We start from the raw sequence: 25,222 nt of genomic DNA on the forward strand, positions 1-25,222 counted from the left end.
ATGGATTATTTCTTCAGGAGGACTGACTTTCAGATTCATTCTTAAATTTTTTTCTTAACATTTATTCATTTTTGAGAGTGAGAGAGACAGCATGAGCAGGGGAGGGGCAGAGAGAGAGGGAGACACAGAGTCGGAAGCAGGCTCCAGGCTCTGAGCTGTCTGCACAGAACCCAACGTGGGGCTGGAACTCACGGAGTGTGAGATCATGACGTGAGCTGAAGTCCGACGCTCAACAAACTGAGCCACCCAGATGCCCCTAGATTCATTCTTATTAGGTGCAATCTTTGTAAGAAAAAAATCTTTCTTTTAGATAGATTTTGCCAGCCAGATTCTAAAATTCTATCTAGTTTAAGAGAAAATTGATGAATACAAATTCATTGGTATTTTACTTTTTCTTACCTACTCTGTAATTTCAGATATACAATTTCCTACCTTCAGTTTAAGCCTTGATCTAATTACTTTTTCTGTGCTGCTTATTACAGGTAATAAAATCTATCAACCAATAACTCACTCAAGATAGGAACTTCAGCCTCATATCTGACACAAGGTTTTCTCTGTCTTTCCCACGTGAAGTCCTATTGACTTTATTTCTGAATATTTTCAGTATATTTATTTTTCCTGTTCATGACAAATAGTACTTAGCATAAGTCCTCATTATCTCATCATGAGATACTTTTTCACAAAATTTTTAAATGTATCTTCATTATCTCATAACTTCCAAACTCTGTAATCTGGTATATAAAGCCCTCCTTCCCAGACTACTCTTCCACCTTTTCTTTCATCTCTCTATCCCTTGAATTTTGTTTTTGTTCTTTAAATTTCTAAATGTTTATTTATTTTTGAGAGAGGAAGAGGGAGAGCATGAGTTGGAGAGGGGCAGAGAGAGAGCGGGAGACACAGAATACAAGGCAGGCTCCAGGCTCTGAGCTGTCAGCACAGAGCTTGACATGGGACTTGAACCCACAAACGTTAAGATCATGCCCTGAACCGAAGTCGAACACTCAACCAACCGAGCCACCCAGGTGCCCCTATCCATTGAATTTTGCATTTTTCCCTAAAATTTAACATATTTTATATCTCTGTTCCTTTTAGAAGGTGTTTCCTTGGAAGTAAAGTCTGTTTCATTCCTGTTTCTTCGATTTCCTTAACTTTGGTTTTCTTTTAAGAATTAGTATGCCTTCTGTTTGAGATCTTACCTGTTATGTGTCAGGTATTCAACCTGTATATTTTTTATGATGTTTTTGATTCTTACAATCTAGCTATATCATGATTAAGGTCTTGGCTTGTTTTATACTTTGCCAGTGATGAGAGGTAACTTGACATATAAGACTGTCTTATTTTGTTTTCATAATATCTCATTTAAAGGACATAGATAGATGATAGAAGATAGATACATATGCTCAGTAACAGATTTTTGAACTGAATTGAATATCAACATCTCTATTTCTCATCTGTGATAAGATATCTAAGACCTGGGTTGCTCTAATTAAAAAACAAAAACCAAAACCAAAAAAAAAAAAAAAAAAAAAAAAACAACAACAACTTTAAACTATAATTTCAAGAAATTTTTATTATTTTTTTAAAATTAGAATAAAGAACAGGAAATATTTAATTCTTAGCTCCAGGTATGTATGTATGTATGTATGTATGTATGTGTGTGTGTATATATATATATATATATATATATATATATATATATATATATAGCAAAAAGGGATCTGTCTTGTGGGTCTGCTTGGTCAGATAGAAGTTCACATTTAAATCCAGATTTAAAAAAAAATTTTGAGGGGCGCCTGGGTGGCGCAGTCGGTTAAGCGTCCGACTTCAGCCAGGTCACGATCTCGCGGTCCGTGAGTTCGAGCCCCACGTCAGGCTCTGGGCTGATGGCTCAGAGCCTGGAGCCTGTTTCCGATTCTGTGTCTCCCTCTCTCTCTGCCCCTCCCCCGTTCATGCTCTGTCTCTCTCTGTCCCAAAAATAAATAAACGTTGAAAAAAAAATTTTTTTTTAAATTAAAAAAAAATAAATAAATAAAAATAAAAAAAATTTTGATTTTAATCTTTGTTAACTTTATAAAAAAAACAAACAAACCCTATTTTATAGACCATGACCTGCCTTCAAATAGTAGCACAGAATTAACCAATGGAGAAGAGAAAAAAGAAAAAAAGGCCTAAAATATAGGAAGAAAAATTAGGACTCCAGTAGGCTTAGGACTTAGCCTAATAGTTAGGAGCCCAGTGGAATTCACTGTTCTTGACCAAACTTGTAACAAGGTTACCGGCTCCATGTAGCAGAGTGAATTTGCACTCCACCTCTGGATTCCACACAGTCCTTTCAATGCTTTATCTTGTGGATAGTGAGGACCCTTCTCAAAAAACCATAAAGTAGAACCATATCATGTGAGATGAGGAGGATCTAAACTAATTAAACCTTCCTTGACAGTTCTAAACTAAGAGCTCTCTTATATCTAAAACTCATCATTCTTATTTTTTATGTCAATTGTGTAAATGTATATACACATACATACTGCAATTCATTGCATTCTGGTTTTTTTAATTGTCATAATATTGTCTCCCTGACTTAGTTGTAAATTCCTGGAAGATAATATGTATAATTTATACTATGTTGTTGTTGTTTTTTTTTTTAATTTCACGCATGTAGTACATTGGTAATACTCTGGATATCTACCTGATAACTTGTAATTAATTTTTTTCTCACTGAACATTAGGAAGAAGTTAATAAGTCACCAGCATACTGGTAATATACATATCTCAGGAGTTTGCACTTATCTCACCCAGTTGGTAAAACAGTTAGAAAGAAATAATGGCACTTTTTCTCTCACTTGTTTGATTCATGACACCACAGGACTGGAGGATGAATGGAAGGAAAAGAAAAAAAAAAAGAAGCTTTCCTCTTACTTTTGGCAGATTCTATGCCTTTGAAACCTAACTTGCTTGCATGCAGCGACTGCAACTCGTTAATATCTTATCCCTTGTGCCTTGCACATAGTAGGTGCTTAAGATATATTTGAATGAGTTAATGAAGTAGAAAAATCTAGGTCACTGTAAGGAACATCTGAACAATTTAATAAAACAAGCAGAATCTGGGGTAGGTATTCAAATCAGTCAACACAGGCAGGGACAAACCAAATTTTAGATTAGTTAGAAATAGAAACAATTCCCCATGGGTGGGGTCAAGTTTGGTTAGATCTAAGGAGGTTTCAGATCACATCTGCCTTTTGATTTTGGATTTTGACAAAGTGACAAAGAAGTGACATTCACTGATATAATACAGAAAAGGATTTCTTCACTATTTATTTTTGGTATAGTTGTTTATTTCCTCATCTTCTTCCTGTTTATAAATAGTTCCAGGTAGCAAGAAGGAGCATAATCAGCATAATGTCTCATTGTCATAACTGGACATAGGGTTGATCATTATAATACCAACCAAAATACTTTTAGGGCATTTTCAAAGCCCTCTGTGAGATGAACTCGACCTGGCAGCTTTGGCTGTTGCAAACAGTTGTGGTATGATGTATTTGCACATACATAACCACTGAGTTAAGCCTCTTGGCTGGGAGAAATTCAGACAATGGTACGGTGTTTAAGTTCAGGCACATTGTGAATAAATACCTAATGCTGACATTAATGCTATGCCAAAATCAGGAATTTGTTTGAATTATTGAACAAGACTCTTATTCTCTTACTGCTGAGTGAAAGAAGTTGTGAAGAAATACTTTCCTGAGCTGGACCTATTATTTTGAAATTTAGCCCCACTCATCCCATGCAGGAAAAGGAGAATGCTGGAATCTTACAAAGACTATTCCCTAAAATAAAGGAAATGTAGTTTATAATGTTCAGAAGCCAGAGAATTCAGTGAGGCCCCTCATTTGTTTTTCAAGTTTTGCTTAAATCGGCTTACAGATTTATCTACAATGCATTGCACATGGATATTTTTGTCACCGCATATTTTACAACAGCTGTGATCCTGATGGGGATTTAGTTAACCAAACGCCCCTCTGCATGCAAGCGGTCACCAGGCAGCTAATGGATTGAGGGCTGAAACGACAATAAAGTGAGCAGAACCATGCAGCTGTGGACCAAATGTAGGATAATAACTAGCAGTTGGCCATTACGGGGTTAACTGCTGGGGTTCTGTTAAGTGTAAAAAAGGGTTGATGCCCTGCTTAAAAACACAGCCCAAATCTGAACATTTCCATTGGGTCAAAGTAAAAAATGCTTCTGCTTCCTTTTAAACTGGTGATTATTTTTAGGACACCAATCTTGTTGGAGTGTCTAACGTATATATTATTATAATTATATATTTTTGATAATTGTGTTGTACTTTTCCAATATGCTTTTAATCTAAATAAGGATCCTTGCAGAATATCAGCTTCTTCGTCTCTGGGGCTTCAGCCACTAGTGCCTGTGACTTTATAATTTCCAGACTTGTTCAATTTACTCTGGGAAGAATTTTTACCTACATTTGTTGAATTAAAGAGCCATCCATTCTGTTGTTTTAAACAAATGAAATTGTATCACTGCAGTGTCAGTCCAAACATGTGTAATTAACATGGAAAATATGTCTAAGCCATATTGGTCAAGATAGATGACTTCCTTACATGACTTATAAACAGTAAGAGGCATAAAGCCAGGATGTCAAAACCAAGTTGTATATCGCAAAGGTTTATCTGGGAGGACTTTGAGATTACAAAGGAAAAAGAAAGAATCAGCCTGCCATACTTTCTTAACAAGGAGAGCAGCTTTCTGTTATCTGTATAAAAATAAGCCTCCTGTCCTTCTTTTCGACATATGTTACTCACACTGCAAAGGTCAAAACAGACATTTCATTCTTCTGCAAATGCTCATCAAACAATCTAATGGTACATGTCAGAGCTTTCAAATTATTCTGGCTGGAAGTGGGTCTCTAATCTCCTTTTAAATTTTAACAGCGACAGTGCATAGATTTCTCTTTGGAATTCTTTGATTAGTGACATAGGCTCTAAAAGAAAGAGTTTCTGCTGTGTCTCCTATGTGTTTTTCTGAGTATGAAGAAAGCCACCAACTCTGACCCTTTTTCCTATTATGTTTTACCAGGTAATGATTCAGTGACACTACCAGCTAGGTAGTAGACGTATAGCCCATAGGAACTTATGTGTTTCTTTCCTGTATAATAGTGTACCTGAGCATACCTGAAGATGCTTTGTATCTTCAAGTACATCCCATTCCTGGTTTTATGTCAGCAGAGGCATCAGTTAAAAAGTTAAAATTAGGGGCACCTGGGTGGCTCATTTGGTTAAGCATCTGACTTTGGCTCAGGTCATGATCTCGTGGTTTGGGAGTTCAAGCCCCACATCAGGTTCACTGCTGTCGGTGCAGAGCCTGCTTCAGATCCTCTGCCCCTTCCCCACTTGCACTATCTCTCTCTCAAAAATAAATAAACATTTTTGAAAAAGTTAAAATTAGGTATGCCAAGAACCTCTGAGAAAATCTATCTGTGACTGAATCATATCCAAGGAGGTTTAGTTACTGAGGCACAGTAAGTAGCTCAGGACAAGGAAAAACCAGTTAGCTATAGCCCTACAGCAAGACCTCTTATTCCGGAAAGTATAATGAATTGCCAGTGTAGAGGTTAGTGGACTTATTAAAAATAATGTCATTAGAAGTTTTTCCTTTGAGAAAAATCCCCTGGTTCCATTCTGACACTACCCTGAGAAAGCTCTTGACCACTTGGTTCATGAAAGCTTGCAGTTAATGAATTAAACCCATCTCTCTTCTAATTGTGAAGGTCTGAAGATATGTAATTCATTCCTTAGTTATCAAACAGCCTGGGCTCATGTGGTGTTTGCACCCATGAGAGGGAAGGAGAGGGAGATGGAAAGAGATATCTAGGAATGTGTTGCACTGTTATAAAGGAAAACTAACTGTCCAGTCTCCTGAGGGTACTCACAAAACTGCTGTAGAGGTCAATTTCACTGTGGATTGCAGGAGAGTTTGGATGGAATTTTATCTGTCAAGGAATAGGAGTTAAAGTTGTGCCACCTTGATCAACTCATGGATAGGAAAGATAGACATACTGATATGTGCATGGGCTTGACAGGAATTCACCAACACCAGGAAGGCTTCACGTGTCCTTGGGAATGTAGTAAAACAATGAAAGCAGAAACATATCTCCATTGCTCTTTCTTCACTTTAGTCACATGTCAACCTTCTAGAAAACCTTAACTATACTTCTTACCTTCCATTCTACACTTCCGATGAGATCTGACAAGATTGGTAGGATAGAGTTGAAAAAAATCATTGAAAAGGGATATATTCTTTTCTGCCATTATCTTTCTGGTTACCTCAGTAGGATTCAAGGAAAGACAGTATTATGCTAAGCCCCATTTCTCAATTACATCCAAGGGAAAGCCTATCTTTAGGATGCTGATTGTTGTGCCTTACATGAAAACTGTCTAGTGTCCCTTGAGTCTTAGAGTCAACTGGCCGAACCCCAGCAGCTGGGTAGTTTCACCCTATTTTTCTAAGCTTAGCTCAACTCTGAATACCATAGCTTACCAATACTTACTTTCATCTGGATTGAAGACCTAACAGAAGAGTGGGAAATGCAACAGGAATCCTTAGGGAAAGTAAAGAAGTTAACAAAGCAAGAAGAAGGATCCTATCTTACAGCCATAAACCCTATTTTGTTTTGTTTTTGTTTTTGTTTTTTCGGCACAGCCTGATGCCATCTTTCATGTAAGCAGTGCCAACAAATCAATAAGTGTCAAGAGATTTATTATTGACTTTTAAAAGTTGAGGATGTAAGGTAGTAAATTACTGAAAGATATATTCTCAGCCAACACTAACTCCAGGGATGTGGTATATAAACAGGGTGTATACTCAGGGGCATATGGTCTCATATGCATATATCAAGGGATGAATCTGTCATCCCAACTATATTCAATCTCTTATGAAATACCAGGCATTGGAAGTTGGTAGCTGCAGCAACTGCAGCATATGCTATAAGCATTTCAACTATTAAAGTATTTGCCTCTTGGCAGGTGTATGTAAGAATGACATCCCTTGGCAAGTTCATCTTATCCTTGCACACAAAAAATAAAGAGAAAGGAATACTTTCAATCTGGCAGAAATAAGCAACAGGTGCTGAAGGCCCTGTGATGTAGTTTAACAGGACGGAGTATATTAAACAGTGTGAAATAAGCAAACATAATTATAACATACTTATAATGAAAATGATGGCTCCTAGTTAATTCTGGTCTAGACTGGTTCAAAGACCCCAGGGCCAACACACCTTAGGAGGGATTACACCCTTTAAAAATAACAGAATGCATAAAATATTTAATAGTGTACCCTTCAATAGTAAAAATCCTTTAGGGATTCTTAAGTTTAAGGGCTATTTTTTTCAGACGTGGAGCTTTAAGGGTTATCCCATATGTTGAGGACTATAGAGCCTCCAGTCCCTATCTAGAATCTGTTCTTTCTTTAATCTAAAGAACTCAATCCAGTAAGAATTTTAGTCCCATCCTTTATTTATTCTGACTCTTGACAGTGATTATATTTGGTGTATCTAAACTGCTAGTCACCATTCATTTAAGATTTCTAATGTCAGGAGCAGTTATTCTTGAATAAATCCTGTTCTAGAAGCTAATGATGATACACCCCAAAATTTATACAAAATTGTATCCCTATCCTTTGTAACATTACCAATAATGCAATAGAACAGTCTTGATCATTGCAGTAACATTGATGAAAATATTTAGGCTCTGGAGTCAGGGCTACCATATTCAGAATTCTGTTTCTGAATCCTGCTTGTATGGGCTTGACTTGATTAATTAAATTCCCCAAGCCTGTTTCTTTTTAGTGTAAAGTGAAGATAACAAAAGTATTTGCCTCATAGACTCTTTTGAGGGTTAAATTAAATAATTCATTTATTTACCTTAATATAAAAATGTCACATTGTGATTAAAAGCATTAGCCACTTGTATTTCTATTTCCTGGAATGGATTCCATTGAAAATAAGAGTGGTGGCACGAGTTGGTGAGACAGATAACTTGATATTCAAACTTCTCTAGGTGCAATTTCTAAGATAAGCCCTAAACTTTCTTTGTCATGATCAGGGCTTTGCTACTCAGAGTATGATCCTTAGACTAACAGCCTCAGCATGGCCTGGGGGCTTGCAAGAAATGCAGAATCTTGGGTCCCATCCCAAATCTACTGATTCACAAATCTGCTTTTTATACTCTAAAATTTGACGAGCCTTGGTCTATACCTCAAAGTCCCTTACATATGCTTTCATGTATTCCTGATCTATTAATTTAATAATGTCTGTCATCATATCTGTGTATTTTTGTTAGCCCAAATACTTGCTTTTTTAATTCTTGGGTCGCTACATAAGTCCTTCAAAGTAAGTGATACTTCACTAATGCACATTATTTTAATATTTTTTGATACACACTAGGACCCAAGTAGCCAATATTAATACCACATCCTCCTTCTCCTACCCTGAAACACCTTACTATTCTCACCATCTGATCCCTAGATTTTGATTTGCATTTTTCTAGAGAAACTACCAAGATAGATTTCTCATCTCCTGTTTCTGATGTTGAGGCTGAAATAATATCGACGTCAGTTTTTATTAGAGACATGTAAAAGAGGTATGGATCGCTGCATGCTTCTATAAATTATTTTCTTTTATCTTTCTTAATCATTGATAAATTTAATTGTACCTTGAATAGAATGTTTAGTTAAAAAAACCTTCAAGACAAAGATTGATCATGCTCAGTAGGAAACAAATACATTCAAATAAGTTGGAATTAATTCAAGTTAATAATTTAAAAGATTCGTTAGGAAAATATTTGTGAAAAACAAGATGATGGCAAGTTTCTCCCAAATTTGTACTTTTTTCTATTAAATACGCTTTAGATTTACATATTGTCCTTTTTTTCATACTTAAAGACTATCCTGATTTCAAATGATAGTGGTATTGTCCATACTGATTTTTTTCACTTGTGGTATAAACGCTATCTCAGACAAAGACAGCTTGAGAGTGCGTGTTAACAAATTCAAACACTACAAATGAGTGTTACAGTACTCTGCACTGTTCATTCTCACCTCATGAATCCGGAAGTGTCTGTGAATTTGAAAGATTGCTGTTGGTGGATGATCTCATCTTCCACACTCACATAGTCTCTGGTTACGTTTTTTTCTCCTGTAAAGAGCTCCCTATACTTGAAGCTACGGTGCCAAACTTCCTAGACAGGCGTAAATTATTGCAACCTCTTGCTTACTTTTCTTTCTTTACTTTTTATACTGGATGACAAACTAAAATGCAGAGTGATAGTGCTAAGGGACAGTGACTATTGTGTTTCTTCATCCTTGGGGTATTTTATATGTCTCAATAACAAATTGGATGATATTAGAAATCAAACATAAGGACTTTGAAATTTTCATTTGTAGGAGAGAAGTGTTGGTTTTGTAAAAGCAGCTGCAAATTTGACTTTAATTGCTAACCGAAAGGAATGGTTGCAATATGTAGCCAGACAAAATATGAAAAATATAGAAAGGTCAAAGTAGTAAAGTATCCATTTCCTTTTACATAGAGCATAGACTCATTCACTGAGCTGACATTCCTGCAATAAATTCTCACTTTCATGAAAAATAAATTTTCCGTTTTGAGAGAAAGGAAGATGACTATGTTATGCCAGCCATAGTACCTAACCCATCTTAATCAGGAGGGCAACACAGCAAATACCTCTCTCCTACTTGGTTTATTTTTAATTTATAGACTCTAAAACTGTGTATCAACTAAATTCTTTCCGCCTTTCTTTCTTTCTAGTTTTCCCCTCAATATTCTTGAAACTTCTCTCAAGGGGAACATTTTTTTTTCTTCACCGTTTATGTGGTACATGCTCTCTGTAAGTTCTTTATTTTTACTCTAAAGATAGAAGTTGTCTTTTAACTCTGAGATAGACCGGATGCCAATTAAAAAAAAAAATGTTTAAAAATAGCCGCTAGTGGTAAAACTCTATAATTACTTTCCTAAACTTTTTTTTTTTCTAGAATTAAGTCTTAACATTATATTGGAACTGAATTGCTCAAGTAAAAAGCAGGAAGGAAATGAACATTCATTGAGTGTCCACTATATGCCAGAAATTTTCTGTACATGGCTTTTTTTTTATCTTTGTGGCAACATTGTGTGAGCCCTGTTATTCTAATTTGCTGTTTAACAACTGAAATTCAGACATTCAGTAACTTGCCTAATATCATATAGCTTCTAAGTCTGTATGACTCCAAAGTGTTCTTTCCCACTTTACACCACTGTCCTCTCTCTTAATTTTGCAAATGAGACGCATGAGATGTAAAGACACAGAGGGGATCAACTGGTGTCTCAGTTTAGATTGGGAAATAGGTCCTCTGACTCAGTTCATCCCACTATGTCATTGAGAATACAAAGGTGGGAAAAATACCTATGAAGAATTGACCCTAAAATTAAAACTCACGTTAACAAATTTTTAAGGAAATTTACCACGTTCCTCTTTGGGGAATGGAGTATAGTAAGTTTTTCTGTTACTAAAAATAAAGTCTTGTGTGATTCCTTGTGATTCTCTTTTCCTTTATTCAATGCCATGAGTTGTTCTGACCCGAGAAGTGATGACTGTTATCCTTAAAGAATTTTGTATGTGATTGTAGGCAAAATAGCTTTCTCGTCTCCATGGAACTGGAGCATAGGTCAGATTATGCTGGGCCAAACTCCAAATCTATGGCATGGATTTTCTATTTTCCAACTGTTAAGGCAGACTATCCTAATAAATTTATACAACTGTTCAGAGAATGAGTCTTATCGTATTCATATTTCTCTACTTTCTCCCTCCTCGTTCCACAAGGCCCAATTCCGTGCATTGCAATGAATATTTTTGCATGTTTATGTTAGTCCTTCGTTCCTTCCACCAGAGTTTACATGGAGCAGGCACTCCATAGATGTTAAACAGATAGAGATAGATGTTTTACTTAGCTATTAGTATATTTACAGATAAAAAGACAAAATCTGATAGCTGAGAGATTGGCGGGGGGTGGGGATGGGATGGCAAATAAAGTAAGTTTCATTATTATGTTCTTAGACCCATTGTTTCTGGAGATTTGATACACACACACACACACACACACACACACACACACACACATACGTGCACATACAGCAAAATCTGAATATCTTTTGGCACAGGAAACCTGCCTCAGACATTTATAAAAAACATCTTGTACTCCCAGCTACCTTGGACTACTCACTATTCCTCAAATATACGTTGTGCTCCCTTCTCAGGACTCCTTTTTAAGAGATTCCCTCTAATATAAATGTCTTCTCTTCCTCTTTCTGTGAGTCAGGTTTCTATCCATCTCTCAACATTGGGTTTAAAATCTTTTGCAGCATTTACCACTTTGTATGCTAAATTTTGAATATTTTTTATATCCTTTTATCTTCATTATAAGCTAGAAAATTATTTGTATTTATCACAAGGTAAATGTTATTTATTTACTTTTTTTTTCCAGTAGGTTTCTAGGACATCATGCTTTCTCAATTTTCTCCCTCCCTCAATGGCCATTTATTTTTACTGTTTTGTTTTGTTTTGTTTTGTTTTGTTTTGTTTTGTTTTGTTTTGTTTGTTTTGAGTCACTGGTCTGGACTCTTAACAGAACACAAGCAGTTAACCTTGTAATGGCTAACTGCTAGTAATTATCTTACATTTGGTTCACAGCTGCATGCCTCTGCTCACTTCATTGTCATTTCAGCCTTGAATCCCTTAGTTGCTGATGGTCCTGTATATATGTATGAATCATCTGATGACTCACAAATATATACACATATATCCATCTACCCTCAACTCCTGATGGTTATCTCCACCTTCATGTGGAATCATCTTCACTTGTATCTTTACCTGGTATCTCAAATGTAATGTGTCCCAGACAGAAATCCCCATTTGCTGCCCCTCAAATCTGCTTTACCTCCCATCTTAGCAAATGGCAACCACTATCTTAGAATCATCATTGATTCATCTTTCTCACTTCATTCATGCAACCTTTCTTTTTTTTTATGTTTATTTATTTTTGAGAGAGACAGAGAGAACGTGAGTGGGGCAGAGAGAGAGGGAGACAGAATCTGAAACAGGCTCCAGGCTCTTAGCTGTCAGCACAGAGCCCAATGCAGGGCTTCAACTCACAGACTGTGAGATCATGACCTGAGCTGAAGTCGAACGCTTGACCGACTGAGCCACCCAGGTGCCTCTCATGCAACCTTTCAATGAATTCTGCTCATTTTATCTGCCAAACATATGGAGAATTTGACCACTTCTCACCATTCCATATCTATGACCTTGATCAAAGCTATAATCATCTCTTGTCTGAGGTACCCAGTGGCTTGCTAACTGGCTTCTCTTCTTCTGCACTTGCATCGTGTAGTGTACACATATTCAATAGAACAGCCATATTGATTGAGGTATTATATAAAATCGGATACTGTGTCCCTTCACTCAACTCTTCTAAAATATCCCATCCCACCATGGTAAAACCCCAAGTCTTACAAGACCCTGAATAATTTGGTGCCCTGTCCTTCCAGGCTCTAATCTCTTACTGCCTCCCACCTCAGGTGTTTACTTGTGATGTCATTGGCCTCCTTTCTTTTTTTAGAGTGTTCGGTATTCTACCTCGAGGCCCTTGGTGCTCCCTCTGTTGGGAAAGGTCCTCCCCCCAAAACCAACATTGCTTAAACCTTTGCTTCCTTCAATCTTCAGATTTCCCCATTATAATATTATTTTCCCCCATAAAGAGGACCCTGGTCATCCTATTTAAAAGTCCTCCTATCCCCAGAAGTCTCTACTCACTTTCTTCCTGCTTATTGTTGTTTTTGTTTCTGTTTTTGTTTGTTTTCATAGCCCACCTTTTAGATTGTGCGAGACAGCATGACCCAGATTGGGTGCTCAATAAGCATTTTCAGATTTGTTGAATTCTATGGCAGCCTCCTTGCACACAGTAGGTGTTTGCTATTTTTTTTCTTTTAATCGACAATGTGAAGCTCCAAATTTATATTTTACACCAGCAAGGAGAACACAGATTTTTTCCATTTCATGAATTTTTCACAGCTAACAAGAATTGAAAGTGGTTGTATATCAGAAACAGGTGTGTTTCATCTGTGTATAGTAAAAACACTAGGTTTCAAAGAATGGAAAATTTTGGTCGTCCATAGCAAAAGAAACTATTGAACCAACAACAGGGACATTGAGCCAATGGCCATGTTTAAAGAATATGGACAGTGCCACATAACTAGGAAAGTGCTCGTTCAAATGTTTTAAACGCACCTTTGATCATGTTTAATTAAAGAAATTATAAAATACACTTTTTACTTAAAGTCTTGCCACGCTATTATTAGGCATTTTTTTTTCTTTTCAAGAATAGGAGCCAGGAAAAGATAAGGCATGGTGGCTTTCTGCTCTAAGCCCCATAAACAATTTTATACCCCCAAAATGAAACAGTTAACAATAAAACTTTTTTTTTTTTTTTTTTTTTTTTTTTTTTTTTTTTTTTAGTGAAAGGAAAAGAGTTTTAAGAGCCATTCATACCATAAAAGGTGTTCTGTCTTGCATTGGCTTTATTCTTTATTTTTTTTTTTCCTGTAATCTTTCCTCTCATTGAGAACCCTATGGCATGAAATTTCATTTCACAGATTTAAAATAGGACATAGAATCCTAAGCAGACTTAAGAGCAATTGCACAGAACAATCTATCATGGATTCTGTGACTGTTACACACCATGCATAATTTCCCTGGGACCAGGATATTTTTGCTCTCAAGCTGGCCCAATGCTCCTGCACAAGATCATATCCTTGCCTGGGGAGTAATGGTATAATTGAAATGGATACCGCTCAAATCAGAAGAGTCCGTCAATTCTAATCCAGTAAAAACCATTAGCAATTCTCAGAGGTTGTTGACTACAGGATCTAGAGGTAGAAATTTTCAACTTCACTTGTCAGAACACTGATCTGCCAAAAGCTCCAGATACAATTTTGAACTATCCAAGCAATTTTCAGCACCTCCAGTATAAGCACATGGAGGATTTATTGACAAAAGCATGCTGTGCATGTATTTTTTTAAGTAGATTGGCAAAAATACCCAGGATATTTGAGCATAGACTTCTTTGTCTCTTTCCCTTAACCCTGCCAGACCTCCCTAAGATATATGCCAAAGAGAAGCTCCCATCCTTCCCTGTCCCTGATGAATGATTTGGGAATAGTCCAAGCAGTAAGGGAGGGATTTAGCCCAGTTTCCTTGACTCTAGCCCCATTTATTTATGAGAAGGTTGTGAGAAGATTTGCAGGGAAAGTAAAATATTCCATAGTGTGGCTTTTCATTCAAATATATACTTAGGAATAATCATTGCTGTCACCGCTTCAGTGTTCAAAGAGGAAAAAAAAAAACAAAAAACAAAAAAACCCAAAAATCTCCAAACCACACAGTGAAAAAAAAAAAAAGCAAGGAAGGAAAAACTAGGAATTGTGTAGTTCAATACTTTCTAGCTCCTTATTTTATCATTAGATCCTTTGTTCAAAAACTTTTCTTTAAATTCCATCAAAGTTAATTTCTTTTCCATTCTCTCTTCTCCATGTGTGAGTGTGTGTGTGATAATAATTGTTAGTACCCATAGTACTTTATTATTCCTTAGAATGACCCTCAATGGTACATGCCCCTGAAATTTTATTTCAGGAGCAATAAAAATGAAGAAAGAAAGGAAAAATGATCTACCTTATTTTTTTCTAGTATTATGATGATTTCTAAACATAAAGGAAGCTGAAGTTTTACATGGGGAATACCATTATCACATTCTATAATTTTGCCGTCTTCAGTTTTCACCTATCTATCCATCAATATCTCTGTCCATCCATTCTTCTAATTTTTTTACGCATTTTAAAATTGATTGAAGATAATCAGTATTCTTCACCTCAAAACACTTAATACACATCTCATCAGCTAGAGTTCATTATTCATTAACTATTTTGATGAGGTACATTTTATATGAGGTAAAATGCACAGATCGTGTGTATTGTTTGATGATTTTTTAAAACTGAAATATAGAGTTCATTATTCATTAACTATTTTGATGAGGTAAATTTTATATGAGGTAAAATGCACAAATCGTGTGTATTGTTTGATGATTTTTTAAAACTGAAATATAGTTGACATGTAATATTAAAGGTATAAAACATAGTGATATAAGAATTAGAAAAATTATGAAATGCTCATCATGATAAGAGTATTACAAAATTATTGGCTATATTCTCTATACTGTACTTTTCATCCCTGTGGCTTATTTATTTTATAACTGGAAGGAAGTTTGCACCTCTTAATCTCCACTCATTTTGTGCCCCTGTCTCCTTTGGAGCCCAGTCCTCTATATTTATGAGCCTGTTTCTTTGTTATTGTTGTTTATTTGTTCATTTGTTTGTTTTTTTTTTATATTTCACATATAAGTGAAATCATGTGGTATTTGTCTTTGGCTAAATTTACTTGGCAAAATACCTTATAGGTCCATCCATGTTGTCTTGAATTGAAAGATTTCATTCTTTTCACGGCTGAGTGTTATTCCATTGTGTATATCTAGCATATCTTCTTTATCCATTCATCTATCAATAGACACATAGGTAACTGCCACATCTTGGTTATTATAAATAATACTGTGTTAATATAGAGGTGCATATATCTTTTTGAATTAGTGTTTTTTTCTGATAATATGCAGAAGTGGGATTATTGTATGATACGGTACTTCTTTTTCTCTATTTTTTTCAGATTGTCTATTTATTTATTTATTTATTTATTTATTTATTTATTTATTTATTTATTTATTTATTTATTTATTTATTTATTTATTTATCTTGAGAGAGACAGAGACAGTGTGAGCAGGGCAGCATCAGAGAGAGAGGGAGACAGAGGATCCCAAGCAGGCTCCATGCTGTCAGCACAGAGCCTGACAATGAGATCATGACCTGAGCCAAAAACAAGAGTCTGATGTTTAAGTGACTGAGCCACTTGGGAACCCCTATCATATGGTACTTCTATTTTCAGTTTTTTGAGGAACCTCTATCCTGTTTTCAACAGTGGCTGTATCATTTTACATCCCCACCAACAGTGCACAGTCATTATGATACTAGCCATTCTAATTCTGGTAAAGTGATAACTCATTGTTTTCTTGATTTGCATTTCCCTGATGGTAAGTGATGATGAACATGTTTTCATGTGTCTGTCTGTTGGCCATCTGTATGTCTTCTTTAAAAAACAAAACAAAACAAAACCTGTTTAGGTCTTCTCATTTTTTATTTTTTTATGTTTCAAGTTTGTATTTAAATTCTAGTTAATTGGGGCGCCTGGGTGGCTCAGTCGGTTAAGGGTCCGACTTCGGCTCAGGTCATGATCTCCTGGTCCGTGAGTTTGAGCCCCGCGTCGGGCTCTGTGCTGACAGCTCAGAGCCTGGAGCCTGCTTCCGATTCTGTGTCTCCCTCTCTCTCTGACCCTCCCCTGTTCATGCTCTGTCTCTCTCTGTCTCAAAAATAAATAAACATTAAAAAAAATAAAAAAAATAAATTCTAGTTAATTAACATATAGGGTAATATTAGTTTCAGGTTAAATTTAGTGATTCATCACTTACATACAACACTCAATGCTCATCACAACAAGTGCCCTCCTTTAAACCCATCACCCATTTAGCCCAACCCCCTGCCCACCTCCCCTCCAGCAACCCTCAGTTTGTTCTGTGTAGTTAAGAGTCTTATTTTTAATTGGGTTATTTGCATGTGTGTGTGTGTGTGGGGGGGGGGAGTTGTTTGTTTTGCTGTTTAGTTGTATGGGTTCTTTACATGTTTTGGATATTAACTCTTCATCAGATTTATCATTTGCAAATATTTTCTCCTATTCACTAGATTGCCTTTTCATCTTACTGATGGGTTGTTGCTGTGCAATTATTTTGGTGTAGTCCCAATTGTTTTTTTGTTTTTGTTTCTCTTGCCTGAGGAGACAGATTAAGAAAAAAATATTACTAAGGTTGCTGTATAAGTGATTACTGTCTATCTTTTCTTTTAGTTTTAAGGTTTCAGGTCTTAGATTTAGGTGTTTAATCCCCTTTGAGTTTATTTTTGTATATGATGTAACAAAATGGTCTGGTTTCATTCTTTAGCATGTAGCTGCCCAATTTTTTCAGCATCATTTATTGAAGAGTTTCCCATTATATCTTCTTGCCTTCTTTGTCATAGATTAATTGACCATGTATGGGTTTATTTCTGGGCTCTCAATTTTTTCCATGGATCTGTGTATCTGTTTTTGTGTCAGTACTATAGTGGGACTGTGACACTTCCAGCTTTATTATTCTTTTTCAAGTTTGCTTTGGCTCTTTGGGGACTTTTGTGCTTACATATGAATTTTAGAATTTTTTGTTGGATCTCTGTGAAACTCAACTCAAAAACTGGGTATTTTTTGAGAGACTGCATTAAATCTGTAGATAGCTTTGGGTAGTATGGACATTTTAACATTAATTTAGTCTGTGAGCATTGTGTATTTTTGCATCTTTCAATTTATTTGTGTCATCTTTGTTTTTTGGGTTTTGTTTTGTTTTGTTTTTCGTTGGTGTTTTTAGAGTCCAGTTTTTTTTTACCTCTTTGGTTAAATTTATTCCAGGTACTTTATTCTCTTTCATACAATTGTAAATAAGATTGTTTATTTTCCTTTCTGCTATTTTATTATTAGTGTATAGAAATGCAACAGATTTCTATATATTCATTTCGTGTCTCCCAACTTTACTGAATTCATTTATTAGATCTATTAGGTTTGATTTTCATGTGGTCTTTAGGGTTTTCTATATATAGTATAAGTAATCTGCAAATATTGACAGTTTTACATCTTCCTTACTAATTTGGATGCCTTTTATTTCTTTCTGTTGTCTAATAGCTAGCTAGGACTTCCAGTACCATGTTAAATAAAAAGATGAGAATGGATATCCTTGCCTTGTTCCTGATGTTAGGGGAAAAGCTTTCAGTTTTTCACTATTAAGTATGATGCTAGCTATGTGTTTGTCATGTATGTTTGTCTTTATTAAGTTGACATGTGTTTCCTCTAAACCCACTTTATTGGGAGTTTCTAATTATGAATGCATATTGAAAATTGTCAGATGTTTTTTCTGTACCAATTGAGATGATCGTATGGTTTTGATCCTTTATCTTGTTAATGTGATGTACCACACATTTATTGATTTGTATGTACTGAACCATCCTTGAATCCATGGAATAAATCTGATTCGATTGTGGTGAACAATCATTTTAGAGTATTTTTGAATTCAGTTTGATAATATTTTGTTGAGAATTTTTCCATCTGTGTTCAGGAGAAATGTTGGTCTATTAATTTTGTTTTTGTGGTGTCTTTGTCTGGTTTTAGTATCCGAGTAATGCTCACCTCATAGAATATATTTAGAAGCATTCTTTCTGTTTTTTGGAAGCCATCTGATACTTGACTTTTGTTTGTTGGAAGTTTTCTGATAAACAATTCAATTTTGTTACTAGTTATTGATCTATTCAGATTCTCTATTTCTTCCTGATTCAGTCTAGGAAAATTGTATGTTTCTAAGAATGTACCCATTTCTTATAGATTGTCGATTGTTAGCATATAATTTTTTTTATGAATTTTTAAAAATCCTTTGTATTTCTTTTTTAAAGTTTATTTGCATCAGAGAAAGGGATCTTTTTTTTTTTTTTGATTGATCTGGCTAAAGGTTTACCAATTTTGTTTATCGTTTTAAAGAACCAACTCTTAGTCTCATTGATCTTTTCTATTGTTTTTGTTTGTTTCTGTTTCATATCATTCTGTGTCTTTTTTATTATTTTGTTCTTTCTACTGACTTTGGGCTCTGCTTGTTCTTTTTCTAGTTTTTTGGGGGGTTTAGGTGAAATTGTTGGATATTTTTCTTATTTCTTCAAGTGGACCTGTGTTGCTATGAAGTTCCCTCTTAGAACTTCTTTTGCTGGATCCCAAAGATTTTGGACCATTGTGTTTTCATTTCCATTTGTCTTCAGGTATTTCTTGATTTTTCTCTGATTTTTTTGTTGACCCATGTGTTGTTTAGTAATATATTGTCTCCATATTTTGTGTTTTGTTTTTTTTTTTTGTTTTGTTTTTAACCCCTTATAATTAAATCCTAATTTCACTCTGTTGCAGTAGAAAAAGATAAATAATATAATTTCATTCTTTTTAAATTTATTGAGACTTGCTTTGTGTCCTATCATGTTATCTACCCTGGAGAATATTTTGTGTGCACTTAAAAAAAATGTGTATTCTGCTGTTTTAGAAGGAAATGTTATATATACATCTGTTAGGTTTATCTAGTCTAATGTGACATTCAGACCACTGTTTCCCTATTAATTTTCTGTCTGGATGATCTGTCCATTAATGTAGTGGGGTGTTAAAGCCTCCTACTCTTATTGTATTGCTGTCAGTTTCTCCTTTTATGTGTGTTGATATAAGCGTTATATATTTAAGTGCCTCTACATTGGGTTCATAGATATTTACAATTATTATACCCTCTTATTTGATTGATCCCTTTATTATATAATGACCTTTCTTTTTTTGTCTCTTGTTCATGTCTTTGTTTTAATGTCTATTTTGTCTGATATGATTATTGCTACCCCTGCTTTTTTATTCTTCCATTTGTATGGATTATTTTTTTTCCATACCTTCCCTATTAGTCTATATGTGTCTTTATGTTTGAAGTGAGTCTCTTGTAGACAGCATATAGATAGGTCTTACTTTTTCATCCATTAAGTCATCCTATATCTTTTGACTGGAGCATTTAGTCCTTTTACATTTAAAGTAATTACTGATAAGTATGTACTTATTTCCATTTTGCTAATTATTTTCTGGTTGTTTTATAGTTCTTCTCTGTTCCTTATTTTTCCTCATAGCTCTCTTCTCTGTGGTTAAAAGGTCTTCTTTAGTGCTAAGATTGGATTTCTTTCTCTTCATATTTTGTTTTTCTATTATAGATTTTTGGTTTGTGGTTACCATGGGGTTCATATACAACATCATACGCATATAACACTCTAATTTAAGTTGATGGTCACTTAAGTTCAAGCACACTATAAAAGCCTTAAATTTTTACTCCTTCCTCTCTCCACGTTTTATATATATATCATATTTTACATCTTTTCATTTTTATATCACTTGACTAATTTTTGTAGATATTTTTGATTTTCCTACTTCTGAGTTTTAACTTCATACTGGCTTTCTTAGTGATCACTCTACTACCTTTACCATATGTTTGTTGTTTCTTGTGAAATTCTTGTATTTCATAATTTTCTTCTAGTTGTGACCTTTTCTTTCTACTTGAAGATGTCCTTGTAACATTTCTTGTAAACCTGGTTTGCTAGTGATGAGTTCTTTTAGCTTTTGATTGTCTGGGAAATTTTTTATTTCTCCTTAAATTCTGAATGACAACCTTGTTGGGTAGAATATTCTTGGTTGTAGGTTTTTCCCTTTCAGCATTTTGAATACATCATGTTAGTTCCTTCTGACTTGAAATATTTCTGCTGAAAAATCAACCGATAGTCTTCTGGGGTTTCCCTTTTGTGTAATTTTATTTGCTCTTGGTGCTTTTAAGACTCTCTATGTTTAATCTTTGTTATTTAACTTATTATCTTGGTGAGAACCTCCTTGGGTTAATCTTGTTTGGGGCTCTCTGTGATTCCTGGACCTGAATGTCTGTTTCCTTCTCCAGATTAGTGAAATTTTCAGCTATTATTTCTTTCAATAAGTTTCCGGCCCCTTTGTTTCTGTCTTCTGTTTCTGGGGTCCCCATAATATAAATGTTATTATGCTTATGTTATAGAGCTCTCTTAACCTGTCCTGATTTTTTAATACATTTTTTTTTTCTTTTTGTTGCTTAGATTAGTTGTTTTCCATGACCCTGTCTACCAGGTTGCTGATCTATTCTTCTGCATCCTCTAATCTGCTGTTTATTCCCTGTAGTGTATTTTTCATTTCAGTTATTGTTCTTCAGTTCTGTTTTTTAATACTTTCTCTTTGTTGAAATTCTCACTGAGTTCATTCACTCTTTTATCAAGTCCAGTGAGTGTCTTTATGCAATTACTTTGAACTCTTTATCCATATCCACCCTATTGCTTATCTACATTCCTTTTAGCTCTTTTTCTCTGGCTTTTTCTTGTTCTTTCATTTGAGACATATTCCTCTGCCTCCTCATGTTTTCTAACTCTCTGTTTCTTAGTATTAGGTAGGTCACCTTCATCTGCTGATCTTAAACGAGGTGGCCTTGTGTAGAAGGTGTCCTGTGGTGCCCTGTACCACAATCCTCACTGGTAACCAGGACCAGGCTTCCAAGAGTGTCCTCTGTGTGGGATGCATGCACTTGGTCCCTTTTTTGCCAACTAAGAAGCTCAACTCCAGCACCTGTGGGCACAGTGGTATGTGGAGTTAACTTCCTCCCTCCTCAGGGTAGGGTTGATTTGGAGGATATGGGTCCCAGCTGGGGCTGCCTCCCAGGTATAGAGGGGGTGGGAGTTGCTTTGGAGTGGTGTCTGCCAGTGTGAGCAGGTCAGGTGTGGCACGTCTACAGAAGATGCTGGGATGGATCACACAGTGCTAGCCCCGTAGATGGAGAATGTTAGTACAGACTCCCACAAGTGTCTGGCTATTTAGGCTGGGGAAGGGCAAGAAAAATGGTGCTTACCTGCTCCTTCATTGCCAGAGAAAATTTCTGTAGATATCTGTTACACTGGTACATGTCTTAAAATTAGTCAATAAATCTCCTTTATGTATGCCCCAGGCACTTTCAAACTGCTGCTTCTGTGCTGGGTCTTGGGCTCAGTTATTTGGTATGTAGGCTCTTTAAGTGTGGGGACTTAGTTTTACATTGCCCTTCAGTTCTCCTGGAGTAAAGCACACTGGTTTTTAAAGACTCTGGAATGAAGCCCCACTGATTTTCAAAGACTGACACTATGGGTACCCATCTTCCTAGTGTGAGTCCCCAGGGCCAAGGGTGCCTAGTAAGGAGTCGGATGTCCTTGCTCCTCCATGCTTATTATACCTCTCCCATTTGTGGTTAGTCACACTGGAGGCTTGGGTCCTAATCACATCTCCATCCCACCTATTATTTCCAAAGTGGTCTTCTCTCTATGACTAGCTCTGGAAGATTTATTCTGCCAGTCTTTAGATTGTTTTCAGGGAGTGTTGTAATGCATGTACTTGTTGTCTCAGTGTGTCCATGGGAGGAGGTGAGCTCAGGATCTTCCTTCTCCACAATATTCCTTCCTAGCAACCATTCATTTCTGATTTTCAATGAGTATGTACATCTATGGAACTAAAATCTCTTTAAAGGTGTAGACTATTACTATGTCAAATCCAACATACTCCTCACCTTTTAGCCCTTGGCTAAGAGAGTCATTGTTCCAGTTTTTATAGCATAGATTAATCTACTGATATTAGACTTCATGGTCATTCCAATGAATTGTATAATAGCTACTCATTTGTGCAATGGTTCTTTTATTCAGCATAATGATTTTGAGATTTATCCATGTTGTTGTAATGAATGGTTTATTCCTCTCTGTTTCTGGGTAATATCCCAGTGCATGAACATACTATATTTTATTTATTCATTCATTCTTCCCTTGATGGAAGCTTAGAGTAGTTTTCACTTCAAGCTTTTAGTGATATAGCTGCTGTGAATATTCTCGTGCAAGTCTTTTTGGTATACACATGTTTTCATTTTTCTTAGGTAAATACTTAAGAGTAGCATTGCTGGATTATAGGATAGACATTTGTTTTGTTTTATAAAGGAATATTTTCCCAAAGTGGTTGTACCATTTTACATTCTCATTGACAATGTATGAATATTCTGGTGACTCTATAAGCTCGCCAACATCTGGTATTTTCAGTCTTTTAAATTTTAGATTTTCTTTAGAGGTATCTCATTGTGGTTTTAAATTACATTTTCCTGATGATTCATGATATTGAACACTTTTTCATGTGTTTTTCAATCATTTGACTATCTTCCTGTATAAACTATTCATTATTTTTTCCCATTAAAAAAATTGATTGTTTTTCTTTCTCCTTGCTCCATTTTGAAAACTGAGAGTATTGAATCCAAGTGAAATCATTGTGTTATTTAATCAGATTTTTTTAAACCTCAGTTATATGAAACTATCCAAATTGTAAAGCAAATGTAGATAAATCAAGTAAAGGAATATTAGGCACAGTCTCCAATTTTAAAGAAGAAAATAATTTATGTTTTCATTGTAGTTATCCCAGTGCTGATAATGGCTTATCTTATCTGGAGCAGAATATGACAGCACAAACTAGCCTAAGATCTCTCAAGCTATCTTTAATTTTCATTTTAACTCTCAGAAGTTATAAGATAACCATCTGATTTAGTTAATACTTTTCTGAACTTGTCCCTCAAACTTGGAAATCTCTCTCCACCATTTATTATTTCCTTGTGAAACTCAAGTGGCCATCTCACTCATTACCCTCCATATTATTTAATAATTCTATATTATCGATAGCCAACTGCTAAACTTAACAGTGGGGGATCAACTTGAGAAGGAGCAGAGGGGTGATAAATGCATTCCCCTTATTATCATAAAGTTGGAAAATTATGACCATATGCATGGACTGAGCCAGAAGGGCAGAAAATTCCCTTTGACTCCTTATTATTCACCCATTGTGCTGTTCTAAGTTCCTTTAGTGGTCAAAGGGTGACAGAAGCAATACATCAGGCTTTTGCTGTAAAATGTTATCTAAAGGCAAAAAGTGGACCTGTAGGACAGATAGAATTCTACACTGAGCCATGGGATTTATGACAAAATTCTATAACCATATAAAAAATATCTGTGACTACATTTATGTGAAGCAATGGTGCCATTCTTTGGCTGGTTTAGGTAATCACAGGTGCACATTCTTAGTCATACTAGAGATATATCCCAGTAGACATTTTGGGATCTGTTTTGAATTTAAAGTGGAAGTTCCAAGACAGATTTGGCAATTATTTTCAAATTCTCTTTTTCAGAGGAAAATACACGTTATGGGAAAACACTGGAAAAATTTAGAATGTGGTTAAAAAATAGTATGCTACATGTATATATGCAAAAACACACTCTTTTGGTTTGATATATTATTTTTTTTTGACACCTCTGGATGTGCTTTTGGTCATGTGAAAGGAAACATGTAAATAAATAAATTTCCATGAATATGAGAGAGGAAGCTTAGCAATGAGCACAAACAGCAAGCAAAGCAAGGACTGAAGGCCAGAGGGATCCAAATTCTAATTCGATATTGGATCAGTTACTCTATGATAAAATGTTTGCAATATTATTTTTAAATATGCAAGGTGATCATCTGGGGAACATCAGCTATTATGTTTCAAATAGAAGTATTAAGGTTTTTTGAGAAAAATTGAGAAATACTAATTTTTCTTTCTGTATCACTTCAGTTAATAAACTTGCTTCTCTGTCATTATAAATTAAATATTATTACCTAAGGCAAACAATGAACCTGTGCTGCCTTATTTTTTCCACGTCTAAAAGGTAGGGAAGAAATAAATAATCTGGAGCATTTTTGTGTGTTTTTTTTTTTTTTTTTTTTTTCAGAAAGAGGCCAGCATATGCTATGTTGTAAATATTAGCCAGAAATATATATTAATGAGAAAATGCAACAGTCCTCTTTTATTCTTTGTCCTTCATTCCACTTCTCCCCCCTTTCCCTTTGGCTTATTGGGATGAGTGTTTCAAAGAGAAATTTCAGTTTATGCCTCTTTTGGGGCATGACTGGGCCTATTTGTTCTACAGGGTGGTGTGTATGTAGTGAGGTAGCTTCCTAGTCCAGTGACTGTTTTGTAAAGTATAACTTTCCAGCACATAGCCTAAACAATGAATTGCAGATGTATAGCAAGTTATTCTCTCAGGCCTAGAAAGTCCAGATAGGGCCAGAGGTGGCTGACATCCTTGTTTAGTAGCCTCCAACTATGAGCAACATTGAAATGATCCCTGGCTAATAGCTACAAAACAGTATGTTTGAAGGAAAGTCCAATAATATCTGCAGCGATCTGACAATCTGAATAGTCTTCACTCATGCTAATAATTGTTCTATCCATGGGTATCTATCTATTCAGGACTCGGGTTCAGGTTGTACTAGCTGTG

General features: G+C 35.5%; 2 long non-coding RNA genes across 2 annotated transcripts in view; both read left to right on the forward strand.

Moving 5' to 3' along the window:
• Positions 1 to 25,222, forward strand: part of LOC147583228 (uncharacterized) — a 264,338-nt gene that overhangs the window by 63,169 nt on the left and 175,947 nt on the right. The window lies entirely within an intron of this gene.
• LOC147583229 (uncharacterized) overlaps positions 1 to 25,222 on the forward strand; it is a 76,904-nt gene that overhangs the window by 48,265 nt on the left and 3,417 nt on the right. The window contains exon 2 of the long non-coding RNA XR_015246517.1: positions 9,836 to 9,914. This is a non-coding gene — a long non-coding RNA (uncharacterized LOC147583229). The remainder of the gene's footprint in view (positions 1 to 9,835; positions 9,915 to 25,222) is intronic.

Source organism: Puma concolor, chromosome A2 (genome assembly GCF_028749965.1).
Source record: "Puma concolor isolate L17-30 chromosome A2, mPumCon1.1.hap2, whole genome shotgun sequence".
Lineage (NCBI taxonomy): Eukaryota > Metazoa > Chordata > Mammalia > Carnivora > Felidae > Puma > Puma concolor.